At 42.4% G+C, this 15,735-nt stretch overlaps 1 protein-coding gene and 1 pseudogene across 2 annotated transcripts in view; both read right to left on the minus strand.

The window, feature by feature from the left end:
- The window catches only part of LOC115609075 (cytochrome P450 2H1-like), a 141,940-nt gene that overhangs the window by 22,721 nt on the left and 103,484 nt on the right, over window positions 1-15,735 (minus strand). The window lies entirely within an intron of this gene.
- LOC115609079 lies at window positions 1,028-8,286 on the minus strand (annotated as a pseudogene).

The following is a 15,735-nucleotide window of genomic DNA, read 5'->3' on the forward strand; positions in this document are numbered from 1 at the left end:
GGTTCATTGCCAATTGTAATATTGCCAATGAACAGTTGCTGTACTGTATTTCACATTGCCCAGATTCAGATCTCTGTCTTCACTGTGATCACTATAAATTATACATCACAGGCAATGTGATGAACTAGGAAAGGCTAGTCCTGCATCTGTACATGTATGCTTGGCAACTCATGTAAGCTCTTTTTATTTCTTTTGCCTGATTCTAGGATTGCTATAGTGATCTTTACATACTTCATAAAACAACGGGAAGATGCAAGCTGCTCTTCAGCTAGGAAATGGCACTGGGAGGATCCAAGTATGTAATTTGTCCTCTTTTGCCACAAGGTAGAGCTCTGTAACCACAGCTGGGGTTCTGGTAGGTCTTGTAGGGTCAGTCCGGCCTTCGCCTACATTGTTACTGACAATGGAAGTTTTATAGGTAATTGGCCAGCTCAGTCTTCAAGCCATAATATGTTTCATATAAATGAGTGAAATAAACCAGGTATGTACAAGACATTTGGGATTATAAGCTTTGTGGAAGCAGGTTTTTCACTAAATCGTGTATTTCTGGCATCATAGAAAAACAACATTTCAGCATTCTACTTCTTTATTTTGCAATATAAATTGTAATTTCACAAAACTTCATTATAATCACACAGGAGAGGACCCATCTGCCCAGTCATCAATAAACTCCATCCCCACCATAGGAGACAATATGTACTGGGGCAAGAATACAGTAGATGATCATCTTCTAATAGAAAAAATCTCACTGGTTTATGCTTTGCTGTATAAACAGGTCATGAACAAACTGAAAGTACAGAAGAGAGAGATACGTGAAGCAGGGTCTGTGGAAACCCTGGAGTACAAGTGTCTGGTCCTGCTGTGCTGAGAGGATCAAGTGACAGGGACAGCAGCAGCAGGGCTCTCAGAGCACCAGTGCACAAACCCTGACATGGCAGGATGTCAGAAACCAGGTAGGAACCTCATGTAGGAGAGGTAGACGCAGAGGAGAGCCTGTGTCCTCTGGCACGGGGAGCTGTCTCCTTCCCTATGTAGATGCCTACTCTGTCTCTTGTTTAGAGCTGGCCGTGATGATTGTAAAAGCACCATACAATTTTCTTGATTAAACATATTTATCTCTATAAAGTGTCTAGCAATGATCTGAGTGTTTCAGCCTCAGCAGATTGAGAAATGAGTGTCATTCAATCAGAGGTTTCATGAGTGTAGTAGCTGGCAACCATCTTCGCTTGCTTAGCGTGGAACAAAAGAGACGTCATAAGGTCGGGGAATACTAACCGTAGTGGAGATTAATGGGGTAATGTCAATGTCCTTGTGATGCACAACAGATTTCAAAGTAAAGTTCTGCAGGATGGATGTTAGAAATATGAACAGCTCCATCCGGGCCAGACCTTCTCCTGCACAGATGCGTTTTCCTGCAAGTGGAAAATAACAGAAAGTGAGGGGAGAGTGGGGTATTTTTAACCACTCCTCCATGAAAGTTTAGACTTCCAGAATGGACGTGCAGCATTTTGGGTAAACAAATTAAACTAGGGGCTTAGTGTGTAGAACAATGAAAGTGCTCAGTGGGCAAAGGCAGTTTGAAGGCTTTGGTTTCTCATTTTCTGCTTGGAGAGAGACTTGTGTGGATGAGTCCCACTTCGTACATCTGTTCTTGCAGAATGCATTGGAGGAGTTTCTGTGACTGCTAAAAATGAAAGTCAACTGAAATTCTAGTACAGGGATCAGAGCTGCCCAGAAGTGACTCAAGTGGATCACCAGACATGACTGTACAAGCTGTGGTGACAGAGCCACTAAAATCTTCAAAGAGGTCCTAGGAGAGGATAGTCTAGGATCTGAAATGGAAGGAGATCTTACCTGCAGAGAAGGGCATGAAGAAGTCACTCTTTTTAAATGTACCGTTTGCATTCAGGAAATGTCCTGGGTCAAATTTTTTCTGGATTTGGAAATTCTTTGCTATCATGTAGGACGGGACCCAGCAGAGGAAGTATTACAGTGTCCTGAATTAACAAGGAGAGGGGAAAAATGTTAAACTGGAGACATGCTAAAGCAAAGCAGCACTGAGAATTTCCCAGAGCTGATTAGAAGGGTAGTCAAAGTTTAACCAGTTTAAGCTGAGCATTTAGTGAATAAAAATGTATACCATTAATATGACAAAGGTGGGATTTTTTTGTGAATTTCAGTGGTGAGTCTGATTAGAGTATTTAATATTTCTTCCAAATAAATTACAATTTTGCTTATATCTACATGAAAAAAAAAAAAAGAAAAAATAGAAAGCCATCTCCCTTTTCACACAGAGGATGAAAAGTCCTTTCTTCTTTTTTTCTCTTTTTTCAGATACAAGGCATTAGACTCAATAACTTCCAGAATCCCCCTCCAAACAAAATCATTCTAATTCCGGATCTAATTTCAGTGTTTTTGAAAATAAAATAGAATACAGTGAATAGAACACATCATTGTTTTCAAAAGATTATGAACTCTCTCAGACCTTTGGAATAAAATAGTTTCTGAACTTGGTGTCTTTGATCACAGTATGTGGGAGGTTAAGTGGAACTAAATCAATGAATCTCTGGATTTCATGGATCACAGCATCTGTGTAGGGCATCTGGCTCCGATCTGCCATGCAGGGCCTTCGGTCTCGGCCAATCACACGGTCAATCTCCTTCTGAACTTTCTCTGTATAGGAAATAAGCAAGTGTTGAACAGTCAAGTCCCACATCTGTTTGCCTAAACCCCTTCCCATATTTACAGCAAAACTTGCTTTTAGTGCACCAAGAATATAGGAATGTACCCAGTGCTAGTATCTCTTTTCTGTGAATAGAACTTAGACTAATACACATGTCTACACTGCAAATGCAGGTTTCCTTAGTCAGGGAACCATTGCCACATGTGCTAGTGACAGGAATTGTCCAATCTGATCTCATGACCTGCTAAAGTTTTTATTTGTTTCCTTTTCTACTACCTTGTATCTCTGGGTATTTCTGGAGAATCAGAAGTCCATGTCTCAGCGTGGTGCTGGTGGTCCCTGTTCCTGCAAGGAACAAGTCGAGTGTGGTTCTGCTCAGGCTCTCAACGGTGAATTCTGAGTGACCATTCCCTTTCTCCTGGAGGAAGATTTGGCAGAATGTTTTCAGAATGACAAATCTAAGCAGTTTGTTTAAAAAGGAAAGTCCTGTACCCATAATGTATGTTTTTAAACACATCTGATGTCCTTTCTCAAATACAACCCTCACTTTCCAGAACACTAGCATTGATGGTACTTTTACTAAATCATAGTATGAACTTTTTTAATATGGGAGGAACATTGAATTCTGTCAAACAGATTGGTCTTTAGTTTTCCTAACTTTGGCTAGTGCTGTTAATTCTGTGTTTAAAAATTCTAGATAAGAAAGTGGAGAGGATAGAATGAAGTTGATGTGCCAAGAAAAGCAAGTTCTCCTTTGTATTTGCAAAAGCCCGTACCCTGCCACAACTGAAAAGAAGCTGGGATTCAAGAGGTGGTTTTCTTATAAGCCAACATATCTCTAGCTCTTACATTACCTGGTCCATTTTGTTAAGAAAAGCATCAATGAAATCTCGAGGACAAGTAGGATCCCGGGTTTTCTGGTGTTGTGCTATGATTTCTAAAACAAATTTATCAATTTCCTCAATATTTTTTACCATTTTTTTATGAGGCCCAGGTAAAAAGTCCATGAGAGTTGGGAAGAAATTGTACAGCTGTAGAAATAAAATGATGGAAAAACACATTCTGATTAATGTGGATACGATAAAATGTTCCATAACTGTTAGCTATGAAAAATTGAACTGTTTTGGAAGAGCTATAAAAATTGAACTGTTTTGGAAGAGTTATTATTCAACTGGATTTTAATGCCTTTTACTTTATGATTTCACTATAGTCAAGGACAGACCTCAGTTGAGCAACTTCTGCAATTATATCCTTCTTTGGACACACAATGGCAGTTCCATAAGGTAAGAAGAAACAACAGGAATTGATTGTTTAACTGCCATTTTGGCTTACAGGAAATTTATCCAAATTTAGGAAAATCCACTCCAGTTACCATTAATAACATGAATAAGCAACCATTAATAAAATATTATCACCATTAACAAATGTATTCAATATAACTGTACACACCCGTGTTTGTATAGCGTCCTGGTACTTCATGTTTTCATCTAGCAAATTAATTAAAGTTAAAAATTTCTTGTCCTCATAGTCAAACCTATCCCCAAAGACAATGGAGCAGATGATGTTGGAGACAGCATGCGTCAGGAATCTGCCAGGGTTGAAGGGTTTCTCTGCAACAACAAAAAAAAGGTATCTTGCTTTCAGAATTCCAGGCGTCATCCCCTCCTCTGACACTACAGGGAGCTTTGCATCGTCTTGAGACCCAGAGTTTTGCAGTCCTTTGAAAGCATGGTGAAGGGCTTACTCAATTTTTTCTTCTCTACTTGAAGAGAACTAATTTCCCTGTCTGAATTGTTTGAGTATCTCTTTTGCCCTGTTCTCAGGAGAACATTGGTCTGGGGGGCTTGGTGCCTTTTCAGGTCACAAAAGTCTATCTATCTTGTGTCATTTGAACTTACAGACTGTTTATTAGAAATGGCCTAAAGGTTCCCTCCAAAACCCAATGAAACCAGAAGGACTTTGCCTGAGCCACGTCTTTAAGTTACTACACCCTGTTTATGAACCCTATTAGTGTAACCTCAACTGTATAACCCTCTCCTAGGGATTCGAATGCTTGTGATCAAAGTCCAGTTTTGATAGCACAGCTGCATAAGCTTCTAAGAGAACTACAGTGTGAGAAAAAAGGCAAGATTAGTCTCAGGAAGGAAAGGAAAGTTACAGTTCAGACAGTGATAGCGTGCATTTTAAGGTCTGAAGAGGAGAAACAACAACATGAAAAGGAATCCAATCCTAAAAGAAAAACAAGGAGTCAGAAGATGGCAACTTGGCAGTATTGAAGATCAACCTATTCCAAGGAGCAATGGCACCAACCCTTCTCTGCCTGTCTAATGACTCTCTAGCCATTGAAGACTCAGCAGATGTCTCCTCAGAGGTGGTGACTATATTAATGCTGAGCCTAGTAGATAACTGGTCCTAGCTATTTATTATTTGCATGGAGTGTAAATAATGGCCTTATACTTTTACACTTCATGTATCTTGTTTGCAAAGCCTTTTAGTACACAGTAAAAGATGCCATAACAAAGTAAGCCAGAGGAGGAGGCTTGCAGTAGTGCCTAGGAAGTACAGCATTGCTGTGCTAGTAAAAGGCTGAGAGCAATGCAGGTGAGAGTATTTTCTCTGATTTGCAGCAGGAATGTTTATCTGTGAAGCCAGGCTGAATTTTCTAGTGGCTCATGGAAAACAGTGATGCTTCAGCATCCTTTTAGATCCATTTTCTTCCCCCCATCCCTGCAGAATAAGCACACATTGAAGACTGGTCGTGGAAAGGAAGCCTGTGGTTCAGGCTGCTACTGTGCCACTGTCCAGAGAAGTACTAAGATGTACCATTGTCCTATATACTACCATAAGATGCATGTATAGGTTAAAACCAAGGTGATTGATTACCTTATGCCTTGCCCTCAAAAGCAGCTTATAGCCCCTGTTCCCATTGCACAGTCCCACCAATACTGGAAGGTATTGTCTCATGTTCAGATGGACTGGACCCAGACCCAAATATCTGTAAATGAGTTCTCTGGACACCCATTTCTTCACGATCCGCTTACTTAGAGCTGCAGGAGAGAAGGCAAGGAAGTGCATGATGCTCGGTTATGTGGCAGTCTCCAGCCTTGTCTCGATGGCTGAATTCCACCAAACTCTTGGCTTTGGGGCCAAGCCATTCCCTTTGCCACTTCCGGTCTTGTTCCTCAAGCAGAACTGGTTAGAAGATGCTTTCTAACACCAGTCTCCTATATTTATCCCTCCGTACTGTCACAGTGTCTTTGATTGACCCACTCCCAGCAGTGGTAACATTGGCTATTAGAGTAGGGAGTAGAAACAGCAGCCATAGGCCCACTTCTGTGGTCATAGATTTGGAGAAACAGCCCTGCACTCTCATTATCTCGCTGCAGATATGCAGGGTCTCCCAGTAAGCACAAAGTCCAGTCCTACCATGTGTGTTCCTGATCCTCTCCACCAGAAAGTAAGCTTCCTCCTGGATTCGCTCATCAATGCTCCTCTTCCCCATCCCAAAGTCCCTCAGGGTGGTGAGTGCAAATCATCGGAGCTGCTTCCAGGTCTCCCCATTGCTGGTAATAATACCTGATGAAGGAAAAATAGACCCCCATGAAGAAACAGGTTTTATTTTTCCCCCCCTGAATGGGAGCTACACAGTAAGTACTCAACATGCAAAGATACTCCTCTGTGGAGTTCTACTGCAATTGCTGTGTGCCCAGAAACGTAACTTCTCTGCAGTTGTGGAGGTGACAAATTTGATCCATCTGTCACAGCACTTGGAGTAAAACTCAGTTTATTGCCAGAGTAAGAAAAGCTACATTAGGATGTAGATAAGAAAGTAACACTGGTACTGAATTTGTCTTGGCCACAGGCACTGAAAATCAGCACGAAAGTTCTACTATGCACCTTCTCATGGTGTAACATTATTGACAAGACCATTGATACTGTACTATAGTACCACGGATTAGTTACTATTTGCCCAGATAAACGCCATATTTGGAACTCCCCTAGTGAATAAACATGTGGCCCAGTCTTGAGTGAGGCCCTTGCTGGCACAGCCCAGCCTATATTTCTCATCTTTATTGTCTGTGGTCTTTCCTGTTATTGGTTCCTTAGTGGTATATCTATTGTCAGTATTTTCAGAAATGGGAGAATGAACCTAGGATCTCGGAGGCACATTTGATGAGCAAACTTTTAGCCACAATTTGAAGCATATTGAAAATAGAAAGGCACTCAGTGAAGCCAGCCTGTGACCTTAGATAGTTCTCCAGGGAACCACTTTCCTCAAGGGTCCAAGTACTGAGTGGGGCTCTTAGTTTTTTATTGCTAAAAGTAGTAAATTAAATCCACCATTCCCTCCTCCACTGCCCTCTGAACTGTGTTGCTGAAGCACTGAAAGCATCAGCTTTATGTGCTAACATTACTGGGGATATACCTGTGCCTTTGAAGAGTCTTTCAGAGACTGGTAGATTGCCTCTTCCACTGAAGGCATCTGCCTGATCAATCAGAGCTTCTTTCACGACATCATAGCCATACAGCACCACAGTCTTTTGTGGGCCTAAATGTATTGTGAAGACAGGACCATACTTCTCGCTAAGCTGTAGGAAAGAGGAACGCAAAGAACAACATATGAGAGTTGTTCCTAAAATCTCCTGGGTGCCAGACCTCTGGAAATTGGGTGAGTATATCAGTGGAGAGTCACTGCAGCCTTGTACTGAATAAGAGGAGTTGGGCACAGGAGTGTAGGAGAGGATAGAAATTATTTGATTATTGCCAAAAAGAAGTAACTGCTTGGCTGGAGAAGAAAGAGGTAAAGAAGAAGCAAAGTGCACTGTGTGATATAAGCAGAGCAACCCAGCTGGACAGGAGCAGGAGAACAGAAAGATAAGGATCTGGTTATTTTGGGACTGTTTGTGAAACAACAAAGAATGTTGGAAAAAACAAAACTGTAAACCAGAAACTAATCATAATGTGCTAAAAGTGGCTTGGTATAAATGGTAGAGTAATAGGCTAAAAATATTTTTTGCTAGAATGGCATAAAAGCTAGAGCAATGGGCAATAACGTGATTCGCTGCATGAAGATGCTCTGAGTTCGTGCCTTTCGTACGCCACACAGGAGGAGTGTAGTGAATATAGCAATAGCATCAGTGCCTTAATTGCAAAGCCACTGCAAATTGCAGTTCTGCCATGAAGTCAGCACAGGATTCATCATTAGTAAGATTATTGCAAATATATAGCCTTAGACTTGCACTATATAGACTTAGATATCAGATTATTGGAATATATAGACTTCAGAAGCATGTATTTCTGGGAAAACTTTTGTTTCTGTTGGAGTTATTTGGTCAATGCAAATTAAGCTTGTGACTTAAACTGAGACAGTCTAGACTTGACTTTGTTTTATATGTAATGGAGACAACTTAGGAAAGAAGGAGACAGTGCCTTACCTTCTTCATGCTTTCACGCAAGTTCTTTGGGTTCATCTGGAGTATGTTTCCAGCAAGGGGGAGTGCGATGGGACCAGGAGGCTGCTTCCTGTTTCTCCATGTGGTGACGAGAAGAAGGCATAAGACGCAGATCAGCAATAAAATAGTGGTCATTCCCAGGAGCTCCATGGTGGGCTGAGGAAGAGAAGTCAAGTGCCGGAAGAGCCTGATGTTGGACCTGTAAATCCATCCTTATTTATATGCTGTGAATCCAAAGCACACGGATGAAATTAGCCAATAGTGCCTTCCTATTCCTTCTGAGGTATGAGATTACTTATTAATCAGCTCAAGATAAGAATGAACAAACTAGGGATGAACTCCTTGTTTACGCAATGATTTTTTTTACCTCTCCACCTTTGGGTAATCATTCATGCCGGACTAAAGAAGTCATGTTCTAATGCTGTCAAACAAACTCAAAATGCCTAGCTGCTATGTATATGCTTAAACTCTGTTTGCCCTCATGCCTAGATTGACATCTGCCAGCCCCTCTAGTATCTGAGCACAGTGGAGGGAGGTGTTGTGATTGAAAAAGGGCGTCACTCCAAGTTCTTCCTAGGCTTTCCACCTCCATTTCTGGAACGAAATTATGCAATTATACCTAAGTCACACATGCAGATTTTGAGGAATACACTCAGCTTGTCCCAGTCTGATATTTCAGGCAGACAAACTGTACCGTCTACAGCATTTGCATGGTCACAGACTCTCCCCAAACCACAGATCCCTGCAGCAATCTGCAGTCTCCTTTCTGATGCTTCTAGAAACTAGTTGAAGATCCATAGAAGATGTGAAGATCCATGAAATATAAAGGCACCCTGAAGAGAGCTCAACAGAATGACTGGTTTAATTAATATTACTCAATAGAATGTAAAATCTTAAATGAAATATTATGCTTCCCATTTCTTCTCCGAGAGGAATCCAACCCCCTACAAGCAGAGTGAGAACTGTGTATGTTTTCTGGCAGATTGAGTCACCTGAGACCAAAGAGCTTATACCAGGACTCGGTTGCCAAATGTTGTCTGTCCATCATGTGTAGTGTCTGTAAAGTGCTAGTGATCTACTGTAAACACTGTATGCGGACTCATACCATTCTCCCTCTCCCTCAGCCTCCACCATTCTCCCACTTCCTTCTTGGCCCCAAGTACAAGGCATGGCATTAGGCTGTATATTTCCTTTTTCTGTGACTTTATGTAGAGAAATACTGATCCTCTACATGAGGAGCACATGTGAACATGAAAAAGGATCTGCCGTGATCAGCAGGAATTAAGGTTCAGCGATCAGTTCAGCATTCAAGAACTTGTGTAACAATATTTATATTTGCAACGTGTTATAAAACTAGTACTAGAGATAAGATGCAAACCACATCATTAGGTTTTGTATCACAGAAATGACATTTGACCAGCTAGCTCAAAAAGCTTGGTTAAATATTAATGTATAAACTTACAGGACCCAAAACATAACTCATCTGTCAAGGATGAAATCAGTGAAGTTCTTTAGTCATTTGCAATACGTGGTAAATTGCTTGTTTAGTCTCCAAAAAGGGCAAGGAGTTTAACCTGACAGCAGCCTTCCTGTGACCTGAAATGTGACTTCACCAGCAGTAAATTGCTATGTTGCTGGTATACATCATCATCTCTGAATAAAGCCAAGCTCTAGACTATGGTCAGCATTAAGAAAGAACAGGTGCTCCCCCAAGCCCAGCAGAAAAAGTCAGGAAATGGGAAAAGTCAGCCCCAGTCCATAAAAGGTGAAGGCTGCCAAATTTCAAAGAAGATGTCTCAGCTCAGCTGAGCTCCTGAGATTGCTGCCCCCAGGTGCCTGCACGGGCGGTGGGGCCCATCCTGAAGCAGCTCAGAACCACCATGGTGAACAGCAGGTCATCCAAAAGGTCCATGTCCTGGAAGATATAGAAGTGAAGGGGCGACTTTATCAGCTGTCCTCAGCTATAACACCGTCATCATGGGCAGAGCACCCATCCCGACTTTCCAAAGGCTGAGCAGGAAACCTGTACTACATGTCTTCCAGTTTTCACCCTAATCCACAAAAAATTTTTAAACACAAGATACCCCAACACTCTTATCACAGTACGCTTCAGGAAAAAAAAAAAATCACCCAGTTTTATTCCCAAAAGGTCATGCACCCATCTGTTAACATTAAAAATGCTTTTTAGAAGTGAACAGAACTGAAATCCTTGCAGTACAGAGGAGGCAGTCTCCGGGAGGTGAAGGTAGTCTATGTGTTCCAGCCTAGGGAAATTGATGTGTTCTGCTTGCCAGAGGAGAAATAGCGTGGAACAGTGTTTGGAACAGTGTCATTATTAAACAAACCATTGAAAGGGTGTCAGGTGCCCTGTGGCAAAATAAGAACAACCAAAAGAGCACTGGGTGAATCCTCGGTGTTAAGTGATACTGTGTTATTTTGAGAAATGAACAACTGCTGCTGCTTGGCTAGTTTGTTAATAATTTCTGATCAGAAAGGGAGGATGCAGGAGAAAGGATGGCCTTTTGCTGTTCGGTCCCACCACTGATTGTGTCAGGTGTTCGGGCTCCCCTGAGTGTTATGAGATTTCAGTACCCTCTCCTGGCCGGTACTGGCCATGCTGGGGTTTTCATCTGCCAGGAATAAGGGATTTGCAGAGGTCCAACATTTTGCTTTTTCCATCTTTGTTGTTTTATTGCCAGTTAAGGCCAGTATCACCATACACTCCCGTCTCCTTGAAAGCGGCTGGACTCCTACCTATTCCTCTTTTTGCTTCAAACTCATAAACCATCTGTCCCCATTTGTCTTGCTTGGAAAATAAAGATTGTTCCCTTCTAACAGCTGTACCTGGGGGGGATGGCCAGGGTCCAAAACGTTGCCAGCAGCCTATGGCAGATCAGGGTCTAACCCTAGAACCATGTCGTAAATATGGCTGAAAGACTACTCTTGTGGGGCTTTGCTCCCAAAGTAAGCAGAGTCATAGTCCTGCACGTCAACACGAGAAGGCACTGCTGCAATCATGGCAACCTCGAATTCCCTCTGGAGAGAAGAGAGAAAAGGTAACAGTTACCCCCATCCTGCTTCTGGAGAGTGATTTGGCCAAGTGCTGGGCTGTTCCTCGAGAGAGATACCTCTCTGCTGGACTCATGGCTGGCTCACACAATTATTGAGAAGCAATCAGAATAAGAAACTAACTGCTACCTGCTTTTAGCATGAAGCACCACATGATTATCCCTCAGCATGGAAAGCCATGGATTGCTCTGGAACTAGTGTTGTCGCAGCGGTATCAAGCTCTGGGCTAACAGTGGGTGTCACACACAGCATGTGGTAGGTAATGTGGAGCTGTGCTTGTCTGAGTGCAGCAGCCTTTCATGCTGTCTTTTAGTTCAGGGCTTCTTTTTTAAGGCCAGAGTCATTCTGCTGCAGACAAGTCTCTGTGTCTGCTTTCCATACTCAGCATTCAGGTTTAAGGAGGTCTTTTCCATGAAAAGCACAGATAGGGACAAGCAAAAACCTTTTTCAGGGTCAAGACTGCCTCAAGCAGGCAACTCTGCAGGACTCGGTTTCATGACCATGCCTTAGAAAATAGTTCTGAAATTTACCATACGTTAGCAGTTAAAACTTAATGATGACACTTGTGGCATATCTACAAGGGACACCAGATCTCTATCCTGTTGAAGTGAATGGCCAAATTCCCCATGATTCTTTTGAGGCTGGGGTCTGTCCTGCAGAGGGAAGTGATTTCCCGTTTGGAGCTCTGTGTTCTGCAGTGACTCTGTGAGCTGGTGAGTGGAGGCGGCTGGCACCCTGTTTTCTGCTGCTTTACATTATTTTTACAGGGGCTAACAGGAAACAGTATAAATTTCCTATGCACTGAATTGCCTAATATTGCTTAACAAACAGTAATTTTTCTGTGTTAACTGAAGTTAGTAGGAATAAATTGTTCATTGAAAACAGTTGTGTATGGCTATTATGTAAATTCTTCAGCTCTTTGAAATGCACAAACAGCAGAGTAGCCATCAGCCATTACCATAAAAGACTTAATGCAAACAGTTACAGCTACATGGCAATTTCCTTACTCAGGGAAAGACTAGGCAGCAGGAAGACTGCAAAGATAACAATCTCATTCCTCTGTCTGCCTAGAAGGATCCTCTTGTACATTGTCTGGGATCCCAGTTCAAGACACGACAAATCCAGACACCAGGCAATATGGCAAAGAAAACCTTTGCATGAGAACGGGCTCCTTCCTCCACCACACTGGTATAAATATGCAGAACTTCAATTCAGAAGAATTGCTCTTGACTAACATGGGAATGAGTAATAGCAAAATTATATGCAAAATCATACGCAAAAAGACCTCTCCGTGGTATAATAAGTGATTTTCAGCCTCGGCCTGGCAGGCCCCAGTGAAAGGAAAATCTATGACACCGTTCTGATATGATCATGAAAGTCAACTAATTATAGAGAAATAAGCCATGTCTGTGTGATTATAACTGGAAAAATCACTGTACCAGGGGAACGTCAGACATATCTAAGAGAAAATATAAGCTGCTGGAAACTCTGAATCTGAGATCAGAGCTGATTCCAAGCAAAAGCAGACCAGCAGGCATCACTAGGGACAACTCCATGACTTGCTGAGATGTAAAGAAGGGCAATCTCAGTGCTGTCAGCAGTAAAACTCTACGAGAGCAGGAAATCCTACCCACATGCTTACACACGCTCTCTTAGAAATACTGTAGTGAGATGCCAGTGCATTCCCTTTACCAGGCAGTAAAAATTTATAGTGTTGGCAGAGGACAAGAAACAGTTCTAAAAATGCTTCAGTTGATGAACATGATGTAGCAGCAGCAGAGGCACCAGTGCTGCCCTCACCAGTGTGGTGGCCGCCGAGGGCAAGTAGTGCATGGTTTCTTTTACCAGCAGTATGTTCTCCTGCTGTAGGGCATGAAGGGCCATCTTGGTTGTACGGTTCATTCTGAATGACACCATCTCACACAAGGAGTTATCCTGTAAGAGAGCCTGAACATCAACCACCAGTAGCAGCAAGATGCCACCATCTTTGTGGAGAAAAGGACACAATTTGAATCTTACCTGTTACGGCAATGAAGTGCGAAGCTCTTCCTTCGATAACCTTAGTGAAACCCAACGGACTTTAAAGGAATGACTGAAGAACAGTTTGATGGTTTAACTTGGCATTAGGAAGAAACAAGTGAAAATTTGCAGCTTTAAGTGCCTGAAGTTGGGAAATACAAAAATACACCTCCAAAATATATTCCAAAAAGTTATTGGCCTCGAAAGATGTGCTGTGGAAATGAGGAAGGAGCCCATTCTCATGCAAAGGTTTTCTTTGCCATATTGCCTGGTGTCTGGATTTGTCATGTCTTGAACTGGGATCCCAGACAACGTACAAGAGGATCCTTCTAGGCAGAGAGAGGGATGAGGTTGTTATCTTTGCAGTCTTCCTGCTGCCTAGTCTTTCCCTGAGTAAGGAAATTTCCATGTAGCTGTAACTGTTTGCATTAATTTGTTACTAATACAGATGATGTTACTCACAGGAAACTCATTTTTACATGCACATTTTTGCAGTGAATTTTCTCAGATCAAACCATACCAAAAGAAATAAACAAAACCATGAAGAAGTCTCACAGAAAAGCCACAGACGTGACTTTTCCCATCCAATTTCTTTTCCAGCTGTCCAAGGATTTTTCCTGATGCCTCTTAAACTGACTTCTCCCATTAAAATGTGCATTTATAAATAATGAAGCCATAAGCAACTATTGTAGTTTGACTTGACCATCTCTACAGCACAAAGAATCGTTGCTTGTTACACTGCCAGCATAATCTTTAAAGATCCAGCCAGGCTGAGTTATACAGTTGGCACTGATGATAAATCTACCACCAGTCCTACTTCTTATCTGAATCTCTAGCTACTGGCCCTTGACACGATTTTGACTGCAAGGTTTAAGTATTTCTATTGATAAAGCAGATAAATTCTTAAAAGAGATAAAGTCTCGAATTCTCAGTGTTGTCCCATCACCTGTGCTCAGTCCCACTGAGCCTCCTTTGGCTTGATTAACTGCTGAAGCATAGATAGCCTTTCTATGATTGACAACACTTGTTCCCAGGAACCTCTGCTGTGGACTGGTGAATGGAGGCAGCCAAAAGCCTGGATTAACTTTAGAGAGAACCCTGATTGAGTTAAAGGCAGGTTAAACATTTCTAGCATTGGAGGCTAACCTCTACTGATTAAAATATCTTACAACTCCCGAATGAAGGGGCTGCAGCAGTGACCACCAGGCAGCAGAAACCACCCCAGGCATGTTTGCATGCTCTGAGTGAGCTCTGTGAGTAATTACAGGAAATGTCTAGGCCCCTCCAAAGACCAAGAAGCTCCTCTGTGAAGAGGAGAATCAAAACACTCCCAGATGTGGGAACAGATGGATGCATGAGCATGCTCTGTAATGCAGGAATTGGAGCAGAGTCTGGGAAAGGACTCACGCCTCTATCTCTGTAGGGCTGTTGCAGGCTATTGCAAGTGTCAGGTTGGTGACATCATGCTCTCACAATTCCTTGCCATCATTGTAGGAGTCTCGTATGTAATAGGTTCTGTTATGAATGAGAATTCAACCAGGGAGCTGAAGGTGGTGTTAGTTCAAGCGGAAATCTTGAAGACCTAGGTGAGTAATGTTGCTGAGACAGATTTCTATTCCTTGGACTGTGCAATGCATGAGGTAAGTGGGATGAATGAAATCAGATTTCACCACCTGGGAGCCAAGGTCCCACTATAGAAGACATTATGGACACAGAGAGAGATCTGAGCCTTCCCTTGAAGGAGAGATACCCTGAACACAATGGGGTACAATCACAGGGCAAAACCGGTGAAGTTTACCAAGACGCTGCCTGCATCAAGGAATAGAGAATTTATCGGTCAGGTAAATTATGCTCTGGGGAAAATGAACTCCATCTCAGCCAAACCCAATATGCATATGTAGTTTTTAATGCATTAGGTGGCCTATTTGGTCACTGTTACTGTCACTCTAGACAGCTGTCAGACAGATAACGGCATACTGCTGTCTGAATTCCTCATACCTAGCTTTTCACAGCACAAGGAATTTTACACTGCTGGCTCGGTGTTTGGCTGGTGGAAGGAAGGATCACAAGCAGCATCCTTGGAACGAGGGAAAGGGCACCCCTATGATTAGCTCTCTAGTTAGTGGAGCTCCTCAGCTGCAGGGATCTGCTCCTCTGTAGGAGGAATGAACACATAATTTTCATGGCTACATTTGTCTTAAAACTGTAAGCTCTATAACTCTGCACCTGTACAGCCCTAGCACAGCCTCTTGACTGGTTGCTACAATGCCACAAATGACCAGAACTGCATCAAGTGGCCATTGCTACAGTGATGCTGCTAAGAGACTAACCAAGTATAGCGATTTCCATATCCAGGGTCCTCCTGCATTTTTCCAGGTCCTCTACCAGTGCTTCCATGGACGTACACTTTGTCTCATCATGCTCCAAGTTGGTGCCTATTATGTGCCACAATTTCAGAGGAATTGAGTCTGGGCTTTGTGCCCTGTGCCCACTACAGATCTAAGACAGGAA

The sequence above is a fragment of the Strigops habroptila genome, chromosome 5 (genome assembly GCF_004027225.2).
Source record: "Strigops habroptila isolate Jane chromosome 5, bStrHab1.2.pri, whole genome shotgun sequence".
In the NCBI taxonomy this organism is placed as follows: Eukaryota; Metazoa; Chordata; class Aves; order Psittaciformes; family Psittacidae; genus Strigops; species Strigops habroptila.